At 43.4% G+C, this 27,611-nt stretch overlaps 1 long non-coding RNA gene across 9 annotated transcripts in view; it reads right to left on the minus strand.

Moving 5' to 3' along the window:
* LOC107978151 overlaps positions 1-27,611 on the minus strand; it is a 44,564-nt gene that overhangs the window by 10,952 nt on the left and 6,001 nt on the right. For 2 of the 9 annotated variants that reach the window (XR_004769379.1, XR_004769374.1), the window contains 4 exons: positions 27,343-27,601; positions 22,837-24,685; positions 18,195-18,346; positions 12,445-17,463 (listed from right to left, as the gene is read on the minus strand). This is a non-coding gene — a long non-coding RNA (uncharacterized LOC107978151). Of the gene's footprint in view, positions 1-12,444; positions 17,464-18,194; positions 18,347-22,836; positions 24,686-27,342; positions 27,602-27,611 lie in introns of those variants that run through there. The other 7 variants (XR_003484085.2, XR_004769376.1, XR_004769378.1 and 4 more) reach the window with 7 other exon arrangements.

Consider the following 27,611-nt stretch of genomic DNA (forward strand, 5'->3'; position numbering starts at 1 on the left):
AAAATGGCAATTCTGCCAAAAGCAATCTACAGATTCGATGCAATCCCCATCAAAATCCCAACAGTTTTTCACATTGAAAGAACAATACTCAACTTTATATGCAAAAATAAAAAGCCCAGGATAGCCAAAACAACTCTTTACAATAAAGGATCTTCTGGAGGCATCACCATCCCCGACTTCAAGCTCTACTATAGAGCCATAGTTCTGAAAACAGCTTGGTATTGGCACAAAAATAGACTGATAGACCAATGGAATCGAATTGAAAACCCTGATATCGACCCACGCACCTATGGATACCTTATTTTTGACAAAGGTGCTAAATCTATACAATGGAAAAAAGACAGCATCTTCAACAAATGGTGCTGGTACAATTGGATTCGGACATGCAGAAAATTACAGATAGATCCATACCTGTCACCATGCACAAAACTTAAGTGCAAATGGATCAAAGATCTCAGCATAAATCCAGCCACACTGAATCTTCTAGAAGAGAAAGTGGGAACTACCCTTGAACAAATTGGCACAGGAGACCACTTCCTGAACATTACGCCAGTAGCACAGACACTGAGGTCTGCAATTAATAAATGGGACCTCCTGAAACTGAGAAGCTTCTGCAAGGCAAAGGAAACAGTCAGTAGGATAAAACGACCACCCACAGAATGGGAAAAGATCTTCACCGATCCCACATCTGACAGAGGACTGATTTCCAAAATATATAAGGAGCTCAAGAAGCTAGCCACCAAAACACCAAACAATGAAATTAAAAAGTGGGGTGCAGAACTAAATAGGGAATTCTCAACAGAGGAATCTGAAATGGCTGAAAGACACTTAACAAAGTGCTCAAAATCATTGGCCATCAGAGAAATGCAACTCAAAACAACTCTGAAATACCATCTCATGCCTGTCAGAATGGCTAAAATAAAAAATACCAATGACAATCTATGCTGGAGAGGATGCGGAGAAAAAGGAACACTCCTCCATTGTTGGTGGGAGTGTGAACTTGTAAGACCACTCTGGAAATCAGTATGGCGGTTACTCAGAAAAATGGGAATCAGTCTACCTCAAGATCCAGCCATTCCTCTCTTGGGTATATACCCAAATAGGGCATGTACTTACAACAAAGACATTTGTTCAACCATGTTCATAGCAGCATTGTTTGTAATAGCCAGAACCTGGAAACAACCTAGATGCCCTTCTACTGAAGAATGGATTGAGAAAATGTGGCACATCTATACAATGGAGTACTACTCAGCAGAAAAAAGCTACGGAATCTTGAAATTCGCAGGCAAATGGATGGAACTAGAGGAAACCATCCTGAGTGAGGTAACCCAGTCACAAAAAGACAAACAAGGTATGTACTCACTGATATATGAATTTTAGACATAGAGCAAAAGATTACCAGTCTATAATGCTCTTCACCAAAGAAACTAGGAAACATGAAGGACTCTAAGGGATAAATGGTCCCCAGGAATGGAAGTGGCATGAACTCCCGAACTAATTGGGGGCATGAGGGTGGGGGGGGGAAGGAGCTGCTACAATAAGAGCAAGAGAAGAGGAGAAGAGGAGAGGAAATGGAGGGGCAGAAACATTGAGTTGGGGGAAGAATAGAGGAAAGAGAGCAAGATGAGAGATACGATATCAGAGGGAGCCACTGTAGGCCCAAGAAGGGATCAGGAACCAGGGAGATCTCCAGAGACCTACAAGGATGACAGGATCTGACAATTCAGGCAACGGTGGAGAGGATAACCTAAAAACTCTCCCCCTAAAATGAGATTGATGACTTCTCTTTATGCCATCCTAGAGCCCTCACCCAGTGGCTGATGGAAACAGAGACAGACATCCACAGATATACAATGAGCCAAAATCGGGAATTTAGTTGAAGAGAGGGAGGAATGAAGAACAAAGGGGTCTGTACCAGGTTGGAGAAACCCACAGGAACAGTTGGCCTGAACAAGGGAGAGCACATCGACCCCAGATGCTGTCTGGGAGGCCAGTACAAGACTGATCCAGACCCCTGAACATGGATGTCAATAAGGAGGCCTCTGCACTCCAGGGAGCCTCTGGTAGTGGATTAGTATTTTTCCCTGGTGCAAGAAGGGACTTTGAGAGCCCATCCCATATGAAGGGTTACACTCTGGCCCTGGACACATGGGGAAGGGCCCAGGATCAGCATAGGAAGACTTGGTGGACTTTGCAGAGCCCCCATTGAGGGCCCTACCCTGCCTGGGGAGTGGTGGGTGGATGGGGTGGGGGTGGGCTGGGGGTGGGGGAGGAAGTTTGGGGGTGAGGGGAGGGAGAGGGAGAAAGGACTTGAAATAAGCTTGTTCCCTAACTAGAACTAATAAAATAAAATAAAAAAAAACTCTCTTGACACTGTGAGCACCTGACTTACTCTTCGCCTCTGACCCCTCTCTGGACAGTTTGCTGTTCTCTGAATGTTGGGACGGCTGGTTGGGTGTGGTTTTTCTCATGAAGTGCTGAGAATGGAACCCAAGGCCTTAAACATGCCAACTAAGCACCCTACTATGGAGCCCTGGAGTGGTTTTTGTTACCAGAGAAACTTTTTATTATTGTGCAAAATAATGGGTTTCATAATGGCACTTTGGTACATGTTTTAATGCATTTTGATTATATAAACAAATCCCCTTTAGGGCTGGAGAGAAAACTCAGCCAGAAGCATGAGGACCTGAGTTCAATCCCAAACACCCATATAAAATACTGGGCCTGGTGGCACACGCCTGCACCTGTAATCCAGGACTGATAACACGGAAGCCCCTGGAGCTCACCAGCTAACCAGCCTAGCTTAACCAGCAAGTCCCACATTCCAGTGAGAGACCCTGCCTCAAAAAACAAGTTGATGTATGACACTTGAGGTTGGCCTCTGGTTTCTCTCTCTCTCTCTGTGTGTGTGTGTGTGTGTGTGTGTGTGTGTGTGTGTGTGTGTGTCACAAACACCCTTGCACACACACACACTGATAAGTCCCATATACTTTGTCCCCTTCATGTTAGTCTCCTTCCTCTTCCTTATGTGAGAGAAAGCATGAAATTTGCTTTTATGAGTCTGACTTCTTTCTTCAGTTCCATCCACTTTCCTCAGAATGACACAACTTCATTCTTCTTAGCCTTTGATTTCATGAGACAGCTCTTACTATGTAACCCAGGCTGGCCTAGAACCCATCATCTACTACTGGACTTAAACTGAGGCCCCTCCTTCCTTGGGCTTAGGATTAGGACAATGGTTGATGAGATGAGTCAGTCTTGGCAGGGTACTGTTCAACTTGCTCCACCAAATACTTCTTTTTCAACCCTGGGTGAGATTAAACCCTATAGTTTTCCAAGAACACTGTGGATAATTAAAGGGTTCAATCCAGCCTAGTGTCAAAATTCCAAACCCTCACCTAACTTAAACTTCCTGCTTCTCTCTGCTCATTTTGCCTCGGATTGTAAAGTCTGCAGTGTGAGTGTGTGTGTGTGTGTGTGTGTGTGTGTGTGTGTGTGTGTGTGTGTGTGTGTTGGGGGGGGTGTCTCAGTGGGCTTCTCTCTTGTCTGTTTCTCAGCCTCCTCTAGTACCCACTCCTACCTATGTTGGGTCTTTAAAAAATGTTATGGATATGTAGGTACATGTTTGTGTGTGTGTGTGTGCACATGTATGTGGAGGACGGAGGTGGAAATCAGGAGTCTTTTTCAAATACTTCTGTGTGTGTGAGAGAGAGGGGGGGGGACAGAGTTGGAAATCAGGAGTCTTTTCCAAATGCTTCTCTCTCTGTGTGTGTGTGTGTGTGTGTGTGTGTGTGTGTGTGTGAGAGAGAGAGAGAGAGAGAGAGAGAGAGAGAGAGAGTGCACATGCATACGTGAGCGCACGTGCACTACACGAGCATGGGTGAACATTTGTGAGAATGTAGGCATGTGTGGATGTCATGATACACATGTAGAAATCAGAAGACAACCTTGGTGGTTGGTCCTCATCTTCTACCATATCTTGAGACAAAGGTCTCTGTTGTTTTCTCTGCTGTCTAAGAGGCTGGCTGAAGTTGTGAGCATCCAGGGTTTCCTTGTCTCACCACAGGAGTGCTAGGATTACAGGAATTTGTACTAAGTGTCTGACAAACTCAGGTCTTTATGCTTGTATGGAAAGCATCTTTACCCGCTGAGCCATCTTCCCAGCCCTTTATCTTATTTTTTGAGATAGGGCTCTCACTGGACATAGAGCTCACAGGTCTGGCTAAAGTGGCTGGCTAAGTAGGCCTAGGGATCCTCCTGTCTCCCCCACGCCCTCCCGAGTGTTGGATTCATGGGCATATACACTGCATGTGTCTTTTTATGTAGATGCCGGGGATTCAAACTCAAGTACCTATGTTTATGCTACAGGCAATTTATTAACAAAGCCATCTCCCAGTCTCTATTTTGGCCTTTATGAGAGTAGGCACAGAAAGCAATGAGAGAAAATAGAGGCAGAAACCCCTGCTGCTTGCCTGGCACAGTGACAACCTGTTGCTGTACGGTGGGTGTCACCTGCTCTCCATCTCTCTGCCTCATGTGCTATTCCTGACAAGTTCCTACAGGACAGAAGGCCCCCACTGGCAGTCATTCATATTCATTAATAGAAGCAGAATTGAGATCACAGCTCCTCAGTTGCACCAGCCACATCTCAAGCGCTCACTTGAGGCTCACAGCTCTCTCCTGGGAACTATCTTATTTATTATAAAGACATGACCAATTACATATCGAAGCTGGTAATAACAAATGCCAGCATGCACACTGCTGTTCTATAAGTGTGTGGTCCTAATGAATTAACAAAACTCTGTGAAGCATCCTGCTTAATTTTTACCTCAGAGAGTAGGGAACACAGTGAGAAGGGGTCAGTGTCAACCACCGGAGAGCATGTGGAGTCAGGCAGCATCTGGCATGGGATACCCAGAACTACAGAAGTTCTTTTCAAGCGATGCTGGCCCTGGGTGTTCTCTGCTGAATTTGGACCTGGAACATTCCTGGTTCAGGGCTGGATTGAACACTGGAGAATGAGAAGATGCACCCTGTTCTCTACTGCTAGTATTCTCCTTCCCTCGGCTGTGCCAGCCACCACTGTCACCCAGACAAATTGACAAAAGTCCCCTGTGGAGGGAGCTAAGTCTTGTCCAACTGGAAACCCTGCTCTACATTCCTTTCTGAGTGACTATTCCATGTTTCATGACCCCACTTTTTGATTTGACACTTTGCTTGAGCCTCAGCCCATCATAGGTGACAGGTAGCCACAGGGAAGTTAGGGAGCTGTCTCCCAAGGGCTGTTGCAACTTTACCTCCTGCCCATCTAGTTTGTAAAACATGATTTTTAAATCTGTTTTCTTTTATCATACGTTTAGAATCCTTTATCAAGTCACAATTTTCAGTTGATCTTCAACTAATAGCATTTTACTGTTCTAAATGATTAATTTTTAACTATTCATTGTCTTTTTCTCTTAGAAGATGAGATTATTATTATTATTATTATTATTATTATTATTATTATTAATTGTCTTTCTAAGCAGGGTTTCTCTGTGTAGCCCTGGCTGTCCTAGAACTCTCTCTGTAGACCAGGCTGGCCTTGAGTTTAAAGAGATCTGCCTGCCTCTGCCTTCTGAGTACTAGGATTGAAGGCATGTACCAGCACTACCTGGCTATTTACTTATTTCCTTAGATGAGATCTTGATGGGGGCATGTCCTTCTATATATGTGTTTCTTGCATTGGTTGATAAATAAAACACTGTTTGGCCAACAGAGGCAGGAAGATAGACAGAACTAGGAGACGACGAGAATTCTAGGAAAGGTAGGCAGAGAGGCACCACGAAGAGATGCCACTGTAGCCCCGGAAGGAGTAACAGGTCTGGACCTTTCTCTGGTAAGATAAGACCAGATGGAAATGCTTAGATTTATAGAATGAGTTAATTATTAAAAAAAAAAAAAAAAGAGCTAGTCAATAAGAAGCCCTAGTCATCAGCCAACATTTAATAATTAACATATGTCCCTGTGTACTTATTTGGGGCTGAAGCAGTGGCAGGACCTGGTGGGACCTGGCAGAACAAGAAACTCCAGCAACAAGATCTCTCTGTTTCCCAGGCTTGCCTCAAATTCCCGGTCTTAAGGATCCTTCCACCTCAGTCTTCCAAGGCTGGAACCACAGGAGGGCCCACCGTCATGCCCACCCGCTGTCCATCCTTCTGAAATTGCTTGCTGCATATCAAAGTTTTGTTGCTTCGAAGGGGAAAGTTTTCTTTTTCATTGTGACAATGTTTTAATAACTGTTCCTTGTATGTAGCATGCTGTATTCAAGTGGCTTAGGAGAGCTTTTGTCACACCATGGGCTCAGTGTCATCCCCCTCTTCATGCAGTTCAGAGTCTTGACCAGGTTCCAATCAGCACCAGCAGGTGCATATCCCGTTAGATGTGGCTTCCTTGTGTTACACTGAGTAGCTTCAGCTTTGGCCCCTCAAACATGCAGGGGTCTGCATAACCAAGTCCCTCCCAGAGCCCAGAGCCATTCTGAAATGGCGGTTGAGACATAGTGTGTACCGAGCTACCCACTACCATATGCTCATACAGCTCCACACACCTCCAGCTGCCGTGTCTACTCCAGGCTCATAGTATAGTCGAAGTCTAGAGGCAGTAGCTCCTAGGAACTGGGAAGGGAATAGAAAAAGGGGCTTCTGTGTACAGACTTTCAGGTTGGAAATGTAAGAATTTCTGGGCAAGGATTGCGCAGCAACGTGGATATACTTCATATTACTGGACTGTATGCTTAAAACGGCCAAGATGTTAGGTTGTATGCTACTACCACTACTTTAAAAATAGATAATCAAAATGTTTTAAAGTAGAAACATTGAAAAGAAAGGTGGCAGAAATAAGTATGTACAACAAATGTTTTGGTGTGATTTATGGTCAGCACAGAAATATCTGCAAGAAACTATGACTCATGACCAGAAGCATTTTTAGGTCTCCACCATTTGAGGATGTCACTGGTCTGGAAAATAAAGCTGTCTTCAGAAATGAACACATATTTCTCTAGGAGCAATACCATACAGTCTCCCAGGAAGGCTGTGGTCCAGTGGTCACCCTCTCTCCCCCTGTTTCAGAATTGAGACTCCAACACCTTCTTCCCCACAGGGGCACATGGCAGCAATGGATGTCTGTCTTTTCTATGTTGGGAGATGAGGTGGCACCCCATCTTCCTGGTGTGGGAGTTCCAGTTGCCTCCCACACTTCACCTGCCTTCCCAGTGTCTCATCAAACAATCGTGGTAATGACTTTGAAACGGAAAAAAAGAGCAAGCTGTTTTGGGGCAGGTTGTAAACATCATGTGCAGAACAAAACATTTAGTCACAAGTGGTCAGCTGTGACACAAGCTGGAAGACCACTGTCTCTACTACTGCTACTGACACAGTCACTGAGAACATTCCCAGGAAAGCTGAAGGGGTGTTGTCTTTATGGCTCACGAGAGACACCCTTAGAAACACCCTTCTCGGAAGCTCTGCTGCTTCTGAAAGAGAAAAAAAGTGGGACTAGAAAGGAGCACTGCGTCCTCTGCAATAGAATTCTGAAGATTTGCAGCAGGCTTATTTGGATATAAGCTATCATACATTAAGGATCTTCTCTATGTGAATAAAGGGACTGAAATTTCAAACACATGCCACCCACAGCCTGCAGAGGCTTTGTGCCTTGGGTTGAGTATGAAGTATTACCATGGATTCATATGCTTGAATTCTTGGTCTCCAGTTGGCTGTACTGCTTGGGGGATGGCTGTAGGACCTTTGAAAGATGTGGCTGTCCTAGCAAAAGAGGGTCAATGAGTTCTATTTTCTGCTTCCTGCTGAGGCAACCCTGTGAGGATCTGTCATTTTCTACAATTACCATTTTCCATAGACACTCCACACCATGCTTTCCCTGCTCTCATGGACTAAAACTATGAACAAAATTAAATCCCTCTTCCACTAAGTTATCCCTGTTGGGCATTTTATCACAGCGATGAGAAAAGTAACTAATACAGAAAGTTTGTACCAGAAGTAAGGGTGTCATTTGAACAATTTGAATATGTGGTTAATACGCCATTTGGAACTGGTTTGCAGTTCCAGAGGAATGTAGAGGAGTTTGTCACTATAGACTGGAGGAGACCTATAATGCCATAGGAAAGTTTAGTGGGAACAGGAGTTTTGGGAGAACTGAATTAAATACCATTCATGTTACATTTTGGAAATGAATTTGGATATGTCCTGCTCTTGTACTAAAATTTTGAGTAACAGCAAATTCAAAAGTAATTGGCTAGGGCCAGAAATGGCAAAGGTTTTTACTGTCCAAACCTAGTGACCTGAATTCAATATCTGGAATCCACATAAAAGTGGAAGGTGAGACCTGGCTTCACAAAGTTGTCCTCTGATTTACACACACACACACACACACACACACAACACACACACACACACACAATAATAATAATAATAATAATAATAATAATAATAATAATAATAAAATTTTAAAGTTTAAAAAAGGCTAATTTAATTGGTAAGGGAACTTTCAAGACAGCATGGTGTCCAGGCTATGGCATGGGTGTTACTTGTGGCTTTTAGACAGTTTTACAGTAAGAATGGAGTGAAAAGGCAGAGCAGAAAGACATGGAAAAGTATGCCTTTTGGGAGCTTTGGAAAGTGTTGTGTGTTGATTTTTTTTCCAACATGAACAAACCTAGACATATCTGAGAAGAAGAACTCTTAATTGAGAAAATGCAAATCTGTAGTGCATTTTCTTGATTAATGATTGATGTAGTTGGCTCATTCCCACAGGGAACAGTACCATACATGGACAAGTGATCCTGACTCATAGAAGAAAGCAGGCTGCTCAGGTCATAAAGAGCAAGCCAGTATTCCTCTATAGTCCCTGCTTCTCTCAGTGATGGGAGTGGGATCTGATAGTTCTAAGCTGCAATAAACCTTTTCATTCTTGACGGCATTGCTTTAGTTCATGGTGTTTTATCCCAGCAACAGAAACCCTAGCTAAGACAGGTTCCTACGAATAAGGTTAATTAATGTGGGAGGGCCAGCCCACTGTGTGTGGTACCACCCATAGGCGTGAGGTCCTGAACTGTATAAGGGAGCAGGCTGAGCAAGCCATGAGAAACAATCCAGTAAACTAAGTTCCTCCATGGTCTCTGCCTCACTTCCTGCTTCCAGGTTTCTGCCTTTAATTCCTACTTTAGCTTTCCTCCATGATGGACAGGAACTTGTAAGCTCAACAAAACCTTTCTTCCCCAAGTTGCTTTTGGCCAGTGTTGGTTTTGGCCAGGTTTTGGCCAGGCAAAACCCCAACCATCAGTGGACTCCACATGTAAAAACTGAAAACACATTTAAAAGACCTTCATTTGAAAAGAGAATGTCACTCAATTGGTGGCTGACGGGGGAGGTCCTTCTGTGAATATGTTTGTCTTATTGGTTGATAAATAAAGCACTGTTGGCCAATAGGAAAGCAAGAGAGGTGGGGCTAGGAGCTAGGGGCTAGGAAAGCAAGGAGTCGAGGAGGATTCTGGGAAATGTAATAAAGAGAGAAGTCTCCATGTGATCATGAGGAAGAGAGGATGCAAGTCTGGCATCCTCTATAAGATAAGTCTTTATAAATATATACATTAGTAGTTATGGTTAATAATTAAGACTGAGCTAGCAAATGAGAAATCCTAGTCATTGGCCAGCAGTATTGTAATTAACATAAAACTCTGTGTGTTATTTGGGGGCCCTAATGTGGTGGGCATAATTCAGGTGGCTGGCGGAAAGAGTTATCGTTACAGGTGGCCTCTTCAGAAAAAGGTCACCCAGGGAAGTATTTGCATTGGTTCACTTTCTAGGCACCCAGGAGCTATTTAGCTATAGTCCAAGAGTACCTGGCAACCTTCCAGGCTGTCAGAACTTGCTCTGCTCCCAATGGTGCTGGCTTGACATGCATACACAGAGGAGGAGTTGCAGGGTCATGGGAGTTTGTGTCAAAGTTTCCAGAGAAAATCCTGCAAGACTAAGCTTGAGGTGGGAAGGGTCCCAATGGCAGGTGAGGGACAAACAGTAGGTAAGAAACAGAGACATGCAGATGTAACTTATGTGGAAAGTTTATTCGGAGAAGGGAAGGGAAAGGAAGGCACAAGAGAGAAAGAGAAAGTCAGAGGCAGAGAGAGAGAGAGATACAGAGAGATAGATGGCTTCCTACTCAGAGAAATGGCAGAAAGAGAGAGAGAGAGAGAGAAAGTAGGCAGAGCTTTTCTCTTAAAGAGACCTTCACACCTGCATACAGAACCAGGGTACTGCTTGTCATGCGCAGAGGCGGCAAACTTTGCTAGGTCCCCAAGAGGCAGTGCCAGGTTTGCCTGGATTACAATATAAGAAGTCTATGTCAGGGATAGAACCCATTCATAGAGACCCCAAGAGATCAATGCATGAAGCTGTAAAGGTGAAACATAAGTTCACCCGGGATGTTGGCGCTAACAAGAACATGGAACAACTGCAGAGGAGAGCTACAGGCACTGAGTGAAACCGGCTCAAAAGAGAATTCATGTGTGCTGCAGATGTCAGGCCCCGGGGAGGGGGGGGGCGGCGGGCGGCTATGCCAGGCTGCTGGAGTTCAGAGAATGCCACCACAGTCTCCGATGCTCTGATGAGCACCGAGGTTTAGTTGTTGTTCTTCGGGGTTACATTCTTGCTTGAGTCAAATATTTCCTGCCCCACATTCCTCTCTTTTAGAATGGGAAAGTTTACGTGTATTAGAATTAGGCCATCACTTTTTTCACCTCACTGGGACTCACAACTAAGAGACTGGATTCTTAGAAGGCACTTTGAACTTTGGGGCTTTTACTAGTGTTAATAGGGACTTTTAAAATTAGATTTCATGTGATTTCCATTATGAGATGGCAACGCGCCATCTGTGTGGGCTAGAGGATAGAATAGTATTGGTTCCATGAATATAAAATATCATCCATGGGCTCATGTGTTTGAATATTTGGTCCCCAGCTGAGAGCCCTGGGGAAGCTGTGGAACCTTTGGGATATGTGGTGTCACGGTCATCAGGACTTGAAAGCTATATCCACTTCAGGCCCCATCCTGAGCTCTCTATTTCCTGGTCCAGCTGCCACGTGAGGTGTTCCATCTCAATACTGTGCAGCTGCTCTGTTTTGTCTTCCTTCATGATGGACTGAACCCTTTGATTCTGTGAACCAAGATAAATCTTTCTCCTTAGAGTCTGATAGGCAAGCAATACATTTTGCTTCTGGCCATCTTGCATGATGGAGCAATTCTCCACATATGTTTATAATCTCTGCCTCCGTAACTCATCTGGAGGTCCTCTGGAAGGAGTCATAGTCCTTGAGGTATCAGTCCCCATTCATCAAACACAAGCTATTCATTGGCTGTGGGTCACTGGTCACCTCCTCAATACTGGAGATTAAACTGTCTCTCGAGTGCTGGCAAAGCGCTCACTTTACCACTGAACTTTGCTCTACGTAGTGCAGTTCAGTTGTACTACAGAATTGTACTACTTGTGAGGCAGGCTAGGTGAGAGGACAGCAATTCTTTCAACAAACAATCATCATGGGAGAATTCTGTAGATGGAATTATGTACACAGAAATGCAGAAAGTGCAGTTGTATGTAGCTCTTGGAAAGATCAATGAATCCTGGCTTATCCCACAGCCTACTCCCTGTCTGAGCAGTTTTATAACGTCCTCCTTTGCTTTCTGTTGCTGTGATGAAATACTGGCCAAAAGCAACTTGGGGCAGAAAGGGTTTGTTGAGCTTACAAGTTCCTGTCTATCATGGAGGAAAGCTAAAGTAGGAATTAAAGGCAGGAACCTGGAAGAGGGAAATGAGGCAGAGACCATGGAGGAACATAGCTTACTGGATTGTTTCTCATGGCTTGCTCAGCCTGCTTTCTTATACAGTTTAGGACCTCACGCCTAGGGGTGGTACCACACACAGTGGAGTGGGCGCTCCCATATCAATTAGCAACCAAGAAAATGCCCCACAGATGTGCCCATAGGTGACTCTGACAGAGGCAATTTTTCAATTGAGGCTTCCTTTTCCCAGGTGTGTAAAGTTGACAACTATGGCATATAAATAGAAACTTGGTGCTTTTCCCCACCCAAATGATCCATTGTTTCCAGACAATTCCACCTCTGCCTCATACTGAATTTATGACAAAAGCAGTCTTCAAGAGGCTAAAAAGAAAATAAAATTTCTTTGACTTTTTAAAAAATGCAGTTAAATGCACTTTTCCAAGACTGCATCTGACCAGACCCCTGGGATGAGATGCTACACTGAACCATATCCTCCGTTTTCTTCCCCTGTTGGCATATGACTGCTGTGGTTGGTCTTACAAGAATGTCAAGCAATACTTGCAAAACCTGAGACACATTTATCTTATCTCTTGGCCAAAAGAAGTCAATCCAGTGCTTCTTAGAGAAACTCCATTTTATTTGACATTAGGAAGGTGAGTGTCTTAGTCCACGCCTTTTATTTCCTCCATCAAGGCATGCAAGCAGGAATCCCTGTGGGTAACTTTAAAACTGACATTCCCTTTGTGGGGAGGGAGATTGAAAATCTTTGCTTTAGACAAAAAGAAAAGCAGGACATGCAGAGACAAGGCACACTTCCAAGGCCTTGCCCTCCTATCCTAATGAATTGCACGTTTGTATAGCACAGACAGCTGTTTACACAGATTATATTTACCTAGGGCAGGAGATCAAGAAGATTCCTTTCCTATCAGACATCTGGAAATGTATGCAAATTTACCAGTCATGTTTGCAGATCTTGCAGAAGTCGAAAACAAAGTGTGGCTGAGTGTTTTTTGTTCTCGGTTGTTTCACTTGCTCTCTGCTCTTAGTCCCCTTAGCTGACAATGATGATCAAGCTACAGAATTCACCACCATGCCTTCCATCAGAAATCTGGGTACCAAAGATTTGTCAGGAAGCTTTCCTGGGAGAGGTGGGGGCACAACCTTATCTGTGGTTGCATAACTGAACACAGACGTAGGAAAACAGCAATAATAAAAGGTTTCTGAATGTGCAACAACCAAAAATTAGTTCCAAGTCAAACACAAGGAATCCAAGATGTTTCTGGTAGTGCTCATCCATGCTGTGTTGTGAGGCTTCATGACACCCTTGGTTCCTAGGGCACAGCATATAGTAAAACACACCCAGAAGAAGTCTTTTATTAAGTTTACAGTGGTTCTTTCTTGTCAATGTTTCCATCTCTCATTCACTCCCATGCAAAGCACACCTATGCAAATTTTCTCTTGTAGATCATTTCTCCTTAAAAACTAAATTCTTGGTAGCTTTTTTTAAATTTCCAATTTGACATTTCATTAATTATTATAGTATATTGCATTCTGTGTTCTTTTATCTGTTTCTTCTGGAAAAGACAGCTATGCCCCAACATCATCTCTCCCTCCCCACTGCCCCACATTTCCCCTACAAAGAGGCTTCTCTCTTCAGCTACATACATCTTATAAGTCTTATATCTAGTCAGGGCCCTTTGGAACCACTGGGAGTCCAATTGAACCTTGCCACACCACATCCTTTTCAATCCTTCTAGGCACCATTGGGATTCCTGGTTACATTTCCCAATTCCCAAAGACATACCTCACTTCCAGGATTCCTTTCATGACGAATCTGTATCTCCTAAGAGTTTAAAGGCAAACTGCCTCTCTCCTGAGCTCAGTGCAGTACTAGAGATCTGACATCATAAATATTTTAAACCTTTCCCCCAGAGAATCCCACCCCCCTTGATCTGGCTCCCCAAAGAACTTTAGATGTTGATTCTATCAGAGGCACCTGATCTCCAGCAGCAGAAAACTCATCTGTGTGACACACACCGATCCATGATTGACTTTTATTAACAAGAAACCTGAAAATGGATGGCCCAATCTTAGTTCACTGGTTTTGTCGTAGCATCAAAGATCCAGATTCCATCTTCCCCGATTGCCAACCTGTGTGTGTGGGGGGAGGGGGGCTTCCCCACCTTGATCACACTTTCCCCAGATTTCTAAACAAAGAGATCTTCACATACAGTGCCCAGAGTTTGAGGCCCTCTCTTTTTAACATATGAGGAAAAACCTTTTCTCAATGCTCTGTTCAGCCTGTAGGACTTCACTTACATTCTATTGGTCAGAAATGAGTCACATGTCCAGGCCTAGAGAGGACACTGGCACACCGTAGTTGTCATAACTGATTTAGATAAATTTGGACTACTGTTCTGGCACATTGCCATCCCAATAATGTCCTCGAGATTGACGGGTCCAGCATATGAGGGCACATCAGGGGAAGATAAGTGGGGACCTAACCACAGAGCTTTTCAAAGTTGCTTTATAAGCACAGAAGCATCTAACTGGTCTAACATCAAGTTGGGGGATTTCATTTTTACTGGTTTCCATAGCCTCTCTGTAGAAGATTAGGGCAGTAAGCAAGATCCTACCAACCTAACCAAACTTCTGGAACATTCTCTGTTCTTTTTATCCCTACTCTTTAGTAAGAATTTTGAAACTTAGTGCACTCATTATTGTCTCTAAAAAGCATTGAGAGTAAAACAATGCTGCTTGGGATTTGTTCAATGAAATTAGGGAAGATAACTGGCAGCTAGCATGATTCTAATTTAATGTTTTTTGGATAGCAGATCCATTTCCTTGGCCATTCTGATTTGGATGTAACTGGTATGAACAGTGCCCCTGAATTTATACTGGTTAACTATATTACCAACTAAGAAAGATCTGTGAAGTCTGTCTTACTCCAAGCCCATGGACCATCATGTCTGGTACCACATAAAAGTGCAATGAGGAGGAGGCAGTCACTCCAGATCTTCTGGATCGCCAGGACAGGAAAGTTTCTGAGAGGATGTGGGATTCTGTGGACAGTGGAGACTGACTAGAAACTCAGGGCGAGGAGGGGGGGTAAGGAGGAAGGATAGCTAAGGCCACGGAACAGAGCAAGGAGGCATCAAAGCATTAACAATAAAGGGTATTCTGAGTTCAGGAGCAGCTTAGATTTCTGACTTTTCCTTCAGGGAGTGAAAGAAGGGCTATGGAGGACCCCAATTGGGGTGATATGTGCAGATAACAGACTCTGATGGGTACATAAATGATCTCTGATAGCTCTGGCAGCTGAGTCTAAGGTCAGGGTGACCGACTCTGCTGAGGGTCTTGCTGATGTGCCCTCATATGCTGGAAAGCAGAAAGGCAAACCAATGAAGTGTACCTATGCTTGCCAAAAGAGAAAAAAATGAGTCCTCTAAGAATGTTTATAACACCACAGATCCCTCCCTGATGGCAGAAGATCTCCGCAAAGCACACCTCTGAAAAAACACAGTTGCACCAGAGATTGTAACCATTACTTGGTGGGGGTGGTAGGGTGTTCAAGCCAAAGCATGGTCCAGACTAAGCTTTGAATCTCATAGAACAGGAACAAAAGAAAAGTCTTGAGAAGGGAAGAGATGGCCCAGGCCCATTTGTTTTTCTGAATCTTGAATCAGAGCAAGTCTTTACAGAATGGTTAAGGTTAAGATGATTCTGAGTCTCTCAGTTTCCCTATGTGTGTGACTATCTGAGATTTGAAGAGTTCACTGCACTGTTCACACTGTACCCTGATGTATTAATTACTTTTTTATTGCTGTGCCAAAATATCTAGTGTTGTGATTTAAATGTGACTGTCATCTGCAGACTCATGTGCGTGAACAGTTAGTCTCCAGTTGTGAGTGGGCCTTGAGGTGAGGCCTTGCTGGAGTAAATGCATGACTGGAGATACACTTTGGGGTTTTGTAGTCTGTCCAAATTTCCTGTCCTTTCTACTTCTGATTCTGCTAAGAGAGCAGGATGTGAGGAGTCACAGTTGCACACTATCCCCACAGTGGGGCTGCCTGTACCATGCCTTCCCAACTGCAATTAACTATGTCCTCCTGAAGGGTGAGCCAAGATAAATCTTTTCTCCCTTACATTGCTTATTGCCAGGTGTTTGATCAATTGATGAGAACAGTTACTAATTTTCTTAACAAGAAACAGCTTAGAGGAGAGAGGTTTTATTTTGGCTCACAGTTTTAAGAGCTACAGTCCATCTCAGAGGAGAAGTCAGGTGGCAGATGGCTCCGGGGTGGCAGCAGTGTGCAGCTGGGAGTCTTTCTCTCATCTTGGCAGGACAAGAAGCAGAGAGTAAGCAAGAAGCAGGGCTCGCCCACCCTTCCTCTGATTCCCACAGGGTCATCCCACTTCCTCCAGGGAGGCTCCACATCCTCAGGGTTCTACAGCCTACCAAAACTGCACTGTCCACTAACGACTAAATATTCCAACCTCTGAGCCTGTGAGAGCATTTCACATTCAAACTGCAACACCTGTTAAGGACTACTCTGCTTACACTCTCATAGCAAATATTGACAATCCGAAGTCAGCCAAAACGTCTTGTATCTTGGAAATCAGTTGCTTTCCTGGCTTAATTTAAAAGCAAAACAAAACAAACAATCTCAACAGCAAATCTGTTAAACAACATGGCCAGTCAGGCTCAGGCAGAGTTATGCATAAAATAGTGATTTCTAATCCTTTCTAGGTAAAGTTTAAGGCTAAGTTGGTGAGAGGTTAAGGATCTACTACTAGACAAATAGTATAAAAATGGGGACTTTTTCAAATTATTTTTTATGATTTATTTATTTTTCAGTGGCCGACCCTGCTAGAATAGTTGTAGAGATGCAAACATCTACTGGGAAGGGGATGAGTCATTTATTTACCTTTATGGTCCCACGAAGCTACCACACGCTTTGGATTCCAGGATGCCGAAGCTTCCCTCTACAACATTTGTAAAAGGAAAAGAACCAGCCGACCCTCCACCTCTGCAACTGTATAAGTTAGAGTTCAAGAAGGAGAAGAAGGGATGTGTTGCAGGAGGAATGCCAAGTGACCTTATGAACAGTCCAGCCCTTCCCACAGAGGCCACACCCAAATGGAATGACTGCTTGTGTGATGAGTCCCTGTGACCCCAAAGTCCTAGACTTCACTTTGAGAAATGAGAAAGTCACCCTCCCAGTTATGTAACAGACATTCCTTTGAAACACTGACATTTGTTTCATATCAGTAGAAAGAAAGAAAGAAAGAAAGAAAGAAAGAAAGAAAGAAAGAAAGGAAGGAAGGTAGGAAGGAAGAAAGGAAGCCTATTAAATAATGAAACAAAACTGTCCTTCATGTCAGGCATGGGCTGAGCTTTTTCTATACATTGTCCCATTGGAGGCTTATAGAATCTTATTAATGAAGTGGCCTTACCTCCACTTTATAGGTTGGAAAATCTTCCAGGGAGCAAATTAACAAGTTGTCTAAGTCACACAGCTAATGTGCTGGCTTCAGGGTTTGAACTCAGGTCTACTCTGTCCATCTCACGTCTGCCTCTTCGCCATTTCACTGCACTTTATTTAGATAAAGGCGAGACTCACTGTTGAACTAACTGGGAAAACACATTTAAAAGAATCACATTAGATGGCCTACCTCAGAGAACATACATGAGATTCCCTAGAATGTGAGGTATATTGTCTAACCAGTCTCTTCAGCCTTCTAGTCCCCCAAAAGAGGTCTAACAAAGAGTAAGAACGTTCAAAGAAACTCTGAAACTCTGTTATATCCCAGTCTGATTTACTTCCTGTATTTGGAAACATATTGAAGGACCATACAACTTTTAACTACCTTTATCTCTCAGCCTTGATTCAATTACCAGAATCCACATAGCTACAACACTAGAGAAGTTCCCAACTTCAAAGAAAAATACCAGGAACCCCAAAGTGTCACACCAGCTAGAATCATAATGGGTAGAAACTGTAAGAACAGATTCCCTTTCCATGGAGATTTCTATCACACACCAGCTTAGATCAGAGACTGATGGCACTAATGGATGCTTCACACACACAGCAGTCTTTCTCTGCTGAGTTCTAACATTTATATACCAAGACACTCAAAGACACAGGACACTTCAGCCCATCTGAGATCATTGTCTGGCTTATAAGTTTGTAATAAAACCAAATGGATGGAGTTCAGAAAATATTACTGCCACAGACACTGTCATTTCCACCTCCGAACACTGGGTCAGGGGGGGTGGGGGGGGCAGAGAGAGAAGGTTGGGAGTGTTGGAGGCATTATTAGGGATAAAGGGAGGAAGGGGGGATTTAAGCCCCATTGACCCACATGCACTGCTGAGGAGGATACCAGCCTGGATCTCTCACGACTCCAACTGTTGTCTTCCCTCAGAGCTCTCAGCCACCATTTCCTCATTTGAAACCCAGCTCTCAACTCTGCTGTTCCCAGTCAGATCAGGTCAGATTAGGCATTTGCTCCTCCTGCAGAAGGGAGATGGGACAGTGGACATATCACCCTGGGCAGGACCTTAGAAGAGCTCATAGCCAGTAAATAGGTAATCAGTAGCCTGGAGCTTTCCTGCCTACACAGGTGCTGGGGACCTGGGAAGCCAATCAAGCTCTACCTCCCTGTTTGTTCCCTCTGAAGGTCAGCTTCCTCTACATAAAATGAAGTTATTTTAAAAGAGAAACGGGAGCTAGAGAGATAGCTCAGAGGTTAAGACTGCTCTTCCAGAGGTCCTGAATTCAATTCCCAGCACCCACATGGTAGCTCACAACCATCCATAATGAGATCTGGTGCCCTCTTCTGGCCTGGAGGCATACATGCAGACAGAATACTGTATGCATAATAAATAAATCTGAGAGAGAGAGAGAGAGAGAGAGAGAGAGAGAGAGAGAGAGAGAGAGAAACAGGGAAGAAAAAGATCAGTGCTCCTAGGCCAGTTGTTTCACCTACTATGCAATGGGGTCAGTGATGATGCCCCTGTCTAGCTTGTGGTACATCTAAGGCTAAACAGACACCAAAGGATCCCATAACTCCTAAAGCACTTGAGTATATACAATCTAGTATTCTCACAAAGCCCTAAGTAGGAGAGTTCATTTCTCTAACCTTGGTTCCTTTCACCTAAGATGTCATCTTCTACCCCTGCACCCATGTCCTCCATTCTACTCTTAACCTACAGTCAGGTGCTGTGGTGGTTTGAATAGAAATTGCCCTACGGGCTCAAATATTTGAATGCTTAATCGTTAGAGAGTGGCATTACTTGAGAGAGATTAGGAGGCGTGGCCTTGTTGGAGTGGGTGTGACCTTATTGGAGGAAATGTGTCATTGGTGGTGAACTTTGGCATTTCAGAAGTTGAAGCCAGACCCAATCACTCTCTCTTCATGCTGCTTGCAGATCCAGACATAGAACCCTTAGCTACCTTTCCAGCACCATGTCTGCCTACATGCTGCCATGCTGCCTAATGGACTAAACCTCTAAATGTAAGCAAGCCCCAACTAAACATCTTCCTTTATGAGTTTCCACGGTCATGATGTCTCTTCACTGCAACAGAACCTTAACCAAGACAGGTGGAGTTGGTCCTGAAGCAGCCCCAACATCCCTGCCAAACAACATAATCTATCTATTATAATCTATCTATTATAAACTTGTCCAGGTTTATGAGAGAGCTTTGGTGCCATAGATTCCTCTGATTGGGTATTGGGGAGAGGACATTGGCTCTGAGCCCTGGGGGAAGTGAATGAAGGGCATAGGAACTCCTGAGCCCAGAGGGTCTGGGTTAGGTACTCCTCTTCTGATAGCTGTGAATATCCAAGCAAGGCAAAGGGGAGGTGGGTTAGAGATGACAATGGCAGTCCAGACACCTTTGGCTCCCATGTGGCTGATATTGATTAATTAAAGAATTAATGAAAGAAGGGAAGTGTTAATTCTACTTGGCATACAATGTCAGTAACTCATTGCTGTTATCTTTCTTATTGTATTAGCTTTCCATCACTCTAATGAAATACTTATAACATTAACTCACAAAGAAAAGGGGGAGTGGATGATGGCCCAGTAGGTAAGCACTTGCCACGTGTCTTAGTGACTTTTCTATTGCCATGACCAAGGCAATGTAGAAAGCATTTAATTTGGGGTTCATGATTACAGAAGATTGGAGTCCATTATCATCATAGTAGGGGCCATGGCAGCAGGCAGGTAGGCATGGCAACAGAGCAGTGGCTGAGATCTCATATCTTGGGACTGGACCACTAGGTAGAGAGAACCAGCCGGAAATAGGATGAGTCTTTTGAAATATCAAAGCCTGTCTCCAGTGGCACACTTCCCCCAACAAGGCTACACTTCCTAATCCTTCCCAAACAGTTACACCAACTGTGAACAAGTATATGAGACTATGAGGGCCTTTCTCATTCAAACCATGAGAATATGAGCTTGCATCCCTACAAGCAACATAAATCTGGATTGGGTAGCACACATCTGTAACCTCAGAACTCCAATGGAGAAATATGAGGGGAAGACGGGAGAATCCCTGGAAACTCATGAGCTGTAGCTTGCACACACAAACATGAACAGCAACAGACCTTCACATGAAGGCTATGAGATGCAAATGTTGAGGAACCACACCAACTCCATTTTGTTCCTGAGAGCCATTTTAAGTTAGGTTTCTATTTACTATAGCTGTACCTAAGTTATGTTTCTATTTCCTGTAAAACTTAAGTTTCTGGGCTCTGTGGAGACAGCTCAGTGGTTAAGAGCTCTGCCTGCTCTTCTAGAGATCCCAAGTTCAATTCCCAGCAACAACATGGTGGCTCACAACCATCTATACTGGGATCTGATGCCCTCTTCTGGTGTGCAGATGTATGTGCAGACAAAGCATCCATATACACAAATAAGTAAATCTTTAAAAAATCAAAAGAACAAAACTTAAGTTTCTGGTTTTTTGAAATTGGGCTGTGCCCTACCCCTATGGACATATAATAGTCTGTAATAAATGTTTCAGGAAGATTTTCTTAACTGCCTAGTCTCTCCTTAGTAACCAGGCTTACTTACAAAATCCCTTACCCTTTGGTTTTGCCCTATAAAAGAAGCTTGAATAATTTGCCCAGGGCTGTTCTCTCAAACCCAGTCTTAGGGAAAGACAGCTGCTGGATTGGCTTTCCTGTGCACAGAATAAAACTTGCTTTAATTTGCTCATAATTTGTGATCAGTGGTCTTTAGTCTCATTTGGTGAGATTAAGAATGTCTGTACTCACAAATGCATACACATGCATAAACACACACACACACACACAGAGAGAGAGAGAGAGAGAGAGAGAGAGAGAGAGAGAGAGGGAGAGAGGGAGAGAGAGGGAGAGGGAGAGGGAGAGAGGGGAAGGAAGGGAGGAAGAGAGGGAGAGAGATAAAAAAATACCACCAACATCAAAAAGACAGACTCTACCAAATCCCAGTAGACATAGGAATCAAGCCCTTGATATATGGGTCACTGGAAGGCACAGAGTGCCCAAATTTAGCATCCATTTTATCATTGAATGTGAATTGAATTAATGATGGTTTTATTCTCCCACAGCAGTAATCTCCACAATTGCTCTGCCTGTTGCTACTCTTAACACAACTATCATCCAAGAGGTATTTGTAACCTCTAGGAAGTTAATAAATCTAGGACACTGTCCCCAACTTTTTACATATTTTATTCCTAAATACCTGTCCAATAGATTTCAATATCATATATGCTGCTTATCTGTTTAAATAATAAGCAGCACATTATATATGTTGTTATAAATAATCGTGTATGAGAATCATGCATGCTACTTATAAATATATTTAATGCATAATCATATTCTATAAATATTATAAATGTAATACATACATTATGTAAAGATATGTGTAACTGTGTTTCATACATTAAAATATTAAGGTTTTTTTAGGGGGTAGAGATTGAGACAGAAATTCTCTCTGTAGTCCTGGCTGTCCTGGAACTCACTCTGTAGACCAAGCTGGCCTCACACCCAGATATCCATGTGTCCTCCTGAATTCTGGGATAAAAGGTGTGCTCTACCACTCCTGGCAAGATTAATGATTTTCCATCCTTTAAAAATCACATCCTGTCTTGTGAGCGTTGTGGGAGGCAATCCCACTGAGAGTGTTTGTCTAGCCAATCACCATCAGCTGCCAACACTTAAAAAAGAGACATTGTATGATCTGTTTTGAAATGTTACCTGATAAATGCTCTAATCTGGCAATTTCTTGACTCACTTATCAGTGTTCTTTATGAAATCTTCTAGACTGGAAAGCTGGGTCAGGCAAATAATCTCGATTTTCAACAATTAAGTTGTAAGAGGGAAATAGGGAGCTAAAGGAGATACTACAGAAATTTAAAGACTTCTCAAGGTACAGAGAGAGAGTAAATGTCTGTGGAGTGCTCAACCACAAATGGGACATCTATATCACGCTATCCTAGTTAGGGCTTGTATTGCTGTGAGGAGACACCATGACCATGGCAACTCTTATAAAGAAAACATTTACTTGAGGTATCTTGCTTACAGTTTCATTGGTTCAGTCTATTACCATCATGGTGGGGAGCATGGTGGCATGAAGTCAACTGACAGTCACACTGAGGGAAGTTTGAACAAAAGAGACCCCAAATCCTGTCCCCAAAGTGACGCACTTCCTCCAACAAGACCATACCAACTCCAACAAAGCTACACCTCATAAGAGTGTCACTCCCTTTAGGGGTGATTTTCTTTCAACCCACCACATGCCCCTATTCTTCAGACTGAGGGACCATCTTGGAAGAGAGGGTGGGAATATTGTAAAAGTCAAGGTTGAGGAGGACCAGAAATAAAGGGTTTCCTCTGGACATGACAGGACCTCTGCACTCATGCAGCTGTGGTTGCCTACCCAAGACCTGGGCAAGATCAAGCCAGTCAACATTCCAACATGGAAGAGGGAAGGGTACAAGAATCTCCAGCCCACCTGAGTTGCAATTGGCAGTTGTTGGCTTCTGGGGGCCAGAGAGTCTCTTCAAAGTAGTGTGCTCCTGGTAGATCCACCATACTCCAGCAGATTGCTTCACACCCATGACTAAATGGGGAGCGCAAAATGGACTTAGTGGGTTAAAAAAAGGAAAGAGAGCATGAGGTTGGGAGGAGTAGAAAGGTAGATTAGGGTGGATCTGGGGGGGGGGTAAAGAGGAAGAACTGGGAACAAATGTGATCAAAGTATTGTAAATGACATGCACGTATAAAATTCTCAAGTAATCAGTGAAATATATTTTTAAAAGAAAATTAAGATTTTAGAGAGTCATCATTATCCTCAACCAGTATGCAACTTCAGTGTTTCTACTATCAGACCTGGTTCAACCAGACTTTGAAATAAGCCTGAGAAAACCAGGAAAGTCTACTGAGAATATTAATTTTAATTGCTATATTGATAGTATTATTTTAATTTTTAGACATAAATTGAAACATTAGCCAGGAGATGGTAAGGCACATGTTTAATCCCAGCACTCAGGAGGCAGGGGCAGGTGATCTATGTGAGTTCAAGGCCAGCCTGGTATACCTAGTGAGTTCCAGGACAGCCAAAGCTGTAATATGGAGAAACCCTGTCTTGAAAAAACAAAAAACAAACAAAAAAGAAACTGAAAGAAACATTGACAAATACAATTGTTATGTCTAGGATTTGCTTCAGAATAATTGGGAATTGAAGACAGGTTAGTGCTACTGGTTAATTTTTGTTGAAGCTGAGTGGTAGACATGCACTGTTGATTCTGTATGTGCTTGAGATGTTCTTCAATTAAAACCTAAAGAAAAATAATCCGCCTTCCACCGAGGTGTCTCATCAGATAGTAAACCAGATGCAGCCCCACCTCACAGAAAATCCTGCTTTGAACAGCCCTCTCCTGTTATCTCCACACCCCTCAGAGAACTGGGTAAGCTTGTCCCAAGCACCTGCCTGGTGTTTGAAGGGCCTTCCCATTATCTCTGTGAAATCCATCTCTTACTTTGCCTGGTTTCCTCATTTGCCACTTCCCCCAATGTCATGGTTCTGCCCCCTTCCTCTGTCTCCTGGAAGTTAAGGACTCTACCTTCTAAGCCAAGCACTTTTTACGCTATAATTTCTAAACAGAAATTGTGCAAGAGAAACTTAGAGAAAACACATTTTTCCCGTGTCACGACAGAGGAATTATGTTAATCGATGATCATGAGTTCCTTATACTCTGCGGGTTCCTTTGTGAAAGTTATTAAGACATAGTTTCTCATATCCGTTCAGCAAATGTGGAAACGGTGCAGCTGGGAGAGCAGTTCTACTGGGAGTCTTTGTGAGGAGTTGAGAAGAATCTCCTGTTCCTGGCTCTCCTTGGCTGGTGAGATCTGTCTAGCACAGTGATTCTCAACCTTCCCAATGCTGCAACCCTTTAATACAGTTCTGCATGTTGTGTGACCCCCAACCATAAAATTATTTTTGTTGCTATTTCATAACTATAATTTTGCTACTGCTATGAATTGCAATGTAAATATTTGATATGCAGGATATCTGATATGTGACCCCTGTGACAGGGTCATTCAACCCCAAAAGGGTTTCAACCCGCAGGTGGAGAACAACTAACAACAGTTCATGGGCAAGCTGCTTACCACCATGAAAGAATGAAGGGGCCTCTTTGTATTGAGTGAGCACAGCTCCTTGACTTTAGACCAACAGAGATGGGACCTTTCTTTGCTGTCTGGACGGTCTTGCTGAGACAGTCTTACTGTGTAGCCTAGGCTGATCTCGAGCCCATGATACTCCTTGTTTGTGCAGTGTTGGGATTGCAGTCATGTGTCACCTTATTCACGTTGCCATGTGGAAGAACAAGAAAAAAAGTTCTGCTAGGGGATGTGTCTGATTTGCAGGCTTCTATACAAATTGTCTGTGCTGTCTCTGGGCCTAGACCCACAACTGCATAGGACATCACATGGATGCCATACTTCAGGAGCGAGGCAGCCTTGTTTTGCCAAACCTACCTAGTTACATTTGATCCTTTTCTTCCATATATCTTGCCTTCCCATTAGCAAAGCTACAGCCTAGTGCCAGCCTTCTCAAAGCCAATTTCTTTCTGGAACGCTCTCCTCCCCAAATTGCAATGTGAGGGCGGCTTGCTTCTAATCCTAAAACGAATTTGCTATAGACCTTCCCTCCTTCCCTGGCTCCATTCCCAGTCCTCATCCCCTTTATCCTAACAAGTGTTTTTATTCCTATAGAGATGGTATCAACATCGCCCCATGTTGGCTAAGTAGCAAGCAGTGAGAGAGTAACCAGTCACCATCACACAACTAGTCTGAGCCAGCCTGCCAGGGAGGGCAGAGGCCGGAGCACATGGAGACCGTGCTAGGTTACTGTTTCTGCAATCTATTTCTCTGACAAGAATGAACGGTGGTCATTAAGATAAAAAGGGACTGTTGGCAGGGAAGCAGACAGGAAAGCTGAGAAGCCCTCGGTCGGGCTGCAAGCCCTCTAAAATTGCCTCCATCTGTCACAGTTACCTTGTGCTGTGGGGAGGAGCAGTGGAAACTGGAGAGAAGGGAATTGTGCTTTTCGCATACCTGCAGGGCCAGAAGAGGCCAGGATGGAGTTTAGGGATCCAAGGGAACTACCAAGAAAGAACTTACCACCTCCCATGTCCCCCCACAATAGAACACTATGGAGGCTGAGGCTGCAGACAACATCTCCCTGTCTCCCCTCCCCAGCACATATCAAAAGGAGCCTGCTGGAGCTGAGGGTTCTGAGAACATCTTTCAACTCAGTGGAGCAATGAACTCCACATGCATCTGCTTTAGTTCCGATTTTCCATTATTTAATTTCCATGTCTGCATATGTCTCATGATACAAACACAACATGATTTTGTGTTTGTATATTTCCATCAGGTTATAAGACTGTGTTTTCCCGAATAGTATACTCTGTGGCTTTCTTCATTGTACACTTCACCCACATTATATACACCCCACCTCTTGTACCCACATCTTTTCCTATTTATTTCATCCTTGTCCCCTTCTCTTTTTACTGCTTACTTATAACCTTCCACAGTTTTAACAATCTCTAAAACCTGTGTGGACTGAGAGTCTCTGACCTTTCCCTCTCAGCCTGACTTTACCTACCTTGATTTTTCTTTCTTCTCAATGGCTTTACTAGTTACACCTTCCCTCACTTGCTCTAATTCCCTCCCTATGATCCTTGGTTGTTTATCCTCCAGCCATCTTTGTATTCAAAGAAACCACTGCTGTTAATTGGTTTGTACAGCATTTGAATAGTGATACTATTTAGCCCTATGGTTGCTCTCGTAGTTAATAGCCTACCCAGAAAATCATACAGAATTTATATATGAGTTCCTGAACTGAGGGAATATTACGTGAAATATACACTTAATTCCACCACATCCAAGTCCCACTTGAGCATTGCAAATACTTCAACTGAAAAAAGGTAAGCCACAATGAAACAAGACCAGACACATAAATCCCATTGTAGTAACATGAGAAACAGAAGACAACACAACTCCTCTAGTATTAAACCTACAGCAGTGCCAGCCATCTAGTAAATGTGAGTTAGAATAAATCCCAGACAGAGAACTCAAAATGGTGATTACAAGTTATATTCAAATGCACAAACAAATTGCTGAAAGAAATAAAGAAGAAGATGCATAATATGAAAGAGGAATTTAAAACATGAGCAAAAATGGTAAGAAAAACAATTTAGAGATGCTCAAAAACAAATAGTCTAATAAGTAATTTTGTCAGCAATAGAATGGACCAAGGAAAAGGCTATCTGAACTTAAAAAGCAGGTGAAGGAAATAGACCAATCCAACAAGGACAGAGATAGAACAATAAAGTGCCAGTCTAAATACAGGAGGCATTGAGAACACCAGAGAGGAGGGTGAGTGGGCTTCGTGGCTGGAATTGCCCTCTGCCATTGCTAGGCAACAGCAGTATAATTTAGGGAACTGACTATAGCTCAAGGTAGGAGATTTTATTTTTAATTTACTTTTTAATGTTTATTTTATTATTATTCGTGTGTATGTCTCAGTGTATGTGCACACATGTGTAGGTACCTATGGAGGCCAGAAGAGGGTGTCAGATCCTATGGGTCTGTGTTACAGGCAGTTGTGAGCTACCTAAGATAAGTGATGGAAACTGAGCTCTGGTCCTCTGCAAAAGCAGCAAGTGCTCTTAACTGCTGAGCCATTTCTCCATCTTTAACATAGCCCTTAGAGTTGTGTTAAACTTCTTTTTTTCCAGTTTTGAGTTTCACAACCCAGGGCTAATCCAGTTTGCAAATGCCATTTACACTGCAATAGGTAGTAGTCAGAGAGCTTCAAGTCACCAAGCTGTCACAGGTAGACTGAAAGGAGGACCTCCTCCTCCTCCTTGTTTGGGGGAAACACTTCCTCCACTGAAGGTTCAGAGACTGTCACCAGCTGACATTTAGTATCCATGAGAAGTCAACCCACCTTTGGTTGCCAGACCCGCAGAGAAGCTTGCAGGAGAGACACGTGGGAAAATGTGACGTCGTTGCACCTGACAACTCTGAAGTCAGCTTCTGGAACTCTGCGGGTGGTAGCTGAGGAATGGCCATGTCTTTAGCTTTTCTATTATTTGTAACTGAAAGCATCCTGATTGACACAGGCAGTCAGCAGGTACTGTATGAGGTGGGCAATGGGGCAAATAATCCAGATACACAGACAGCCTGTGAGGACTGACTGCCTGTCCCTGCAAAATA

Source organism: Cricetulus griseus, chromosome 3 (genome assembly GCF_003668045.3).
Source record: "Cricetulus griseus strain 17A/GY chromosome 3, alternate assembly CriGri-PICRH-1.0, whole genome shotgun sequence".
In the NCBI taxonomy this organism is placed as follows: domain Eukaryota; kingdom Metazoa; phylum Chordata; class Mammalia; order Rodentia; family Cricetidae; genus Cricetulus; species Cricetulus griseus.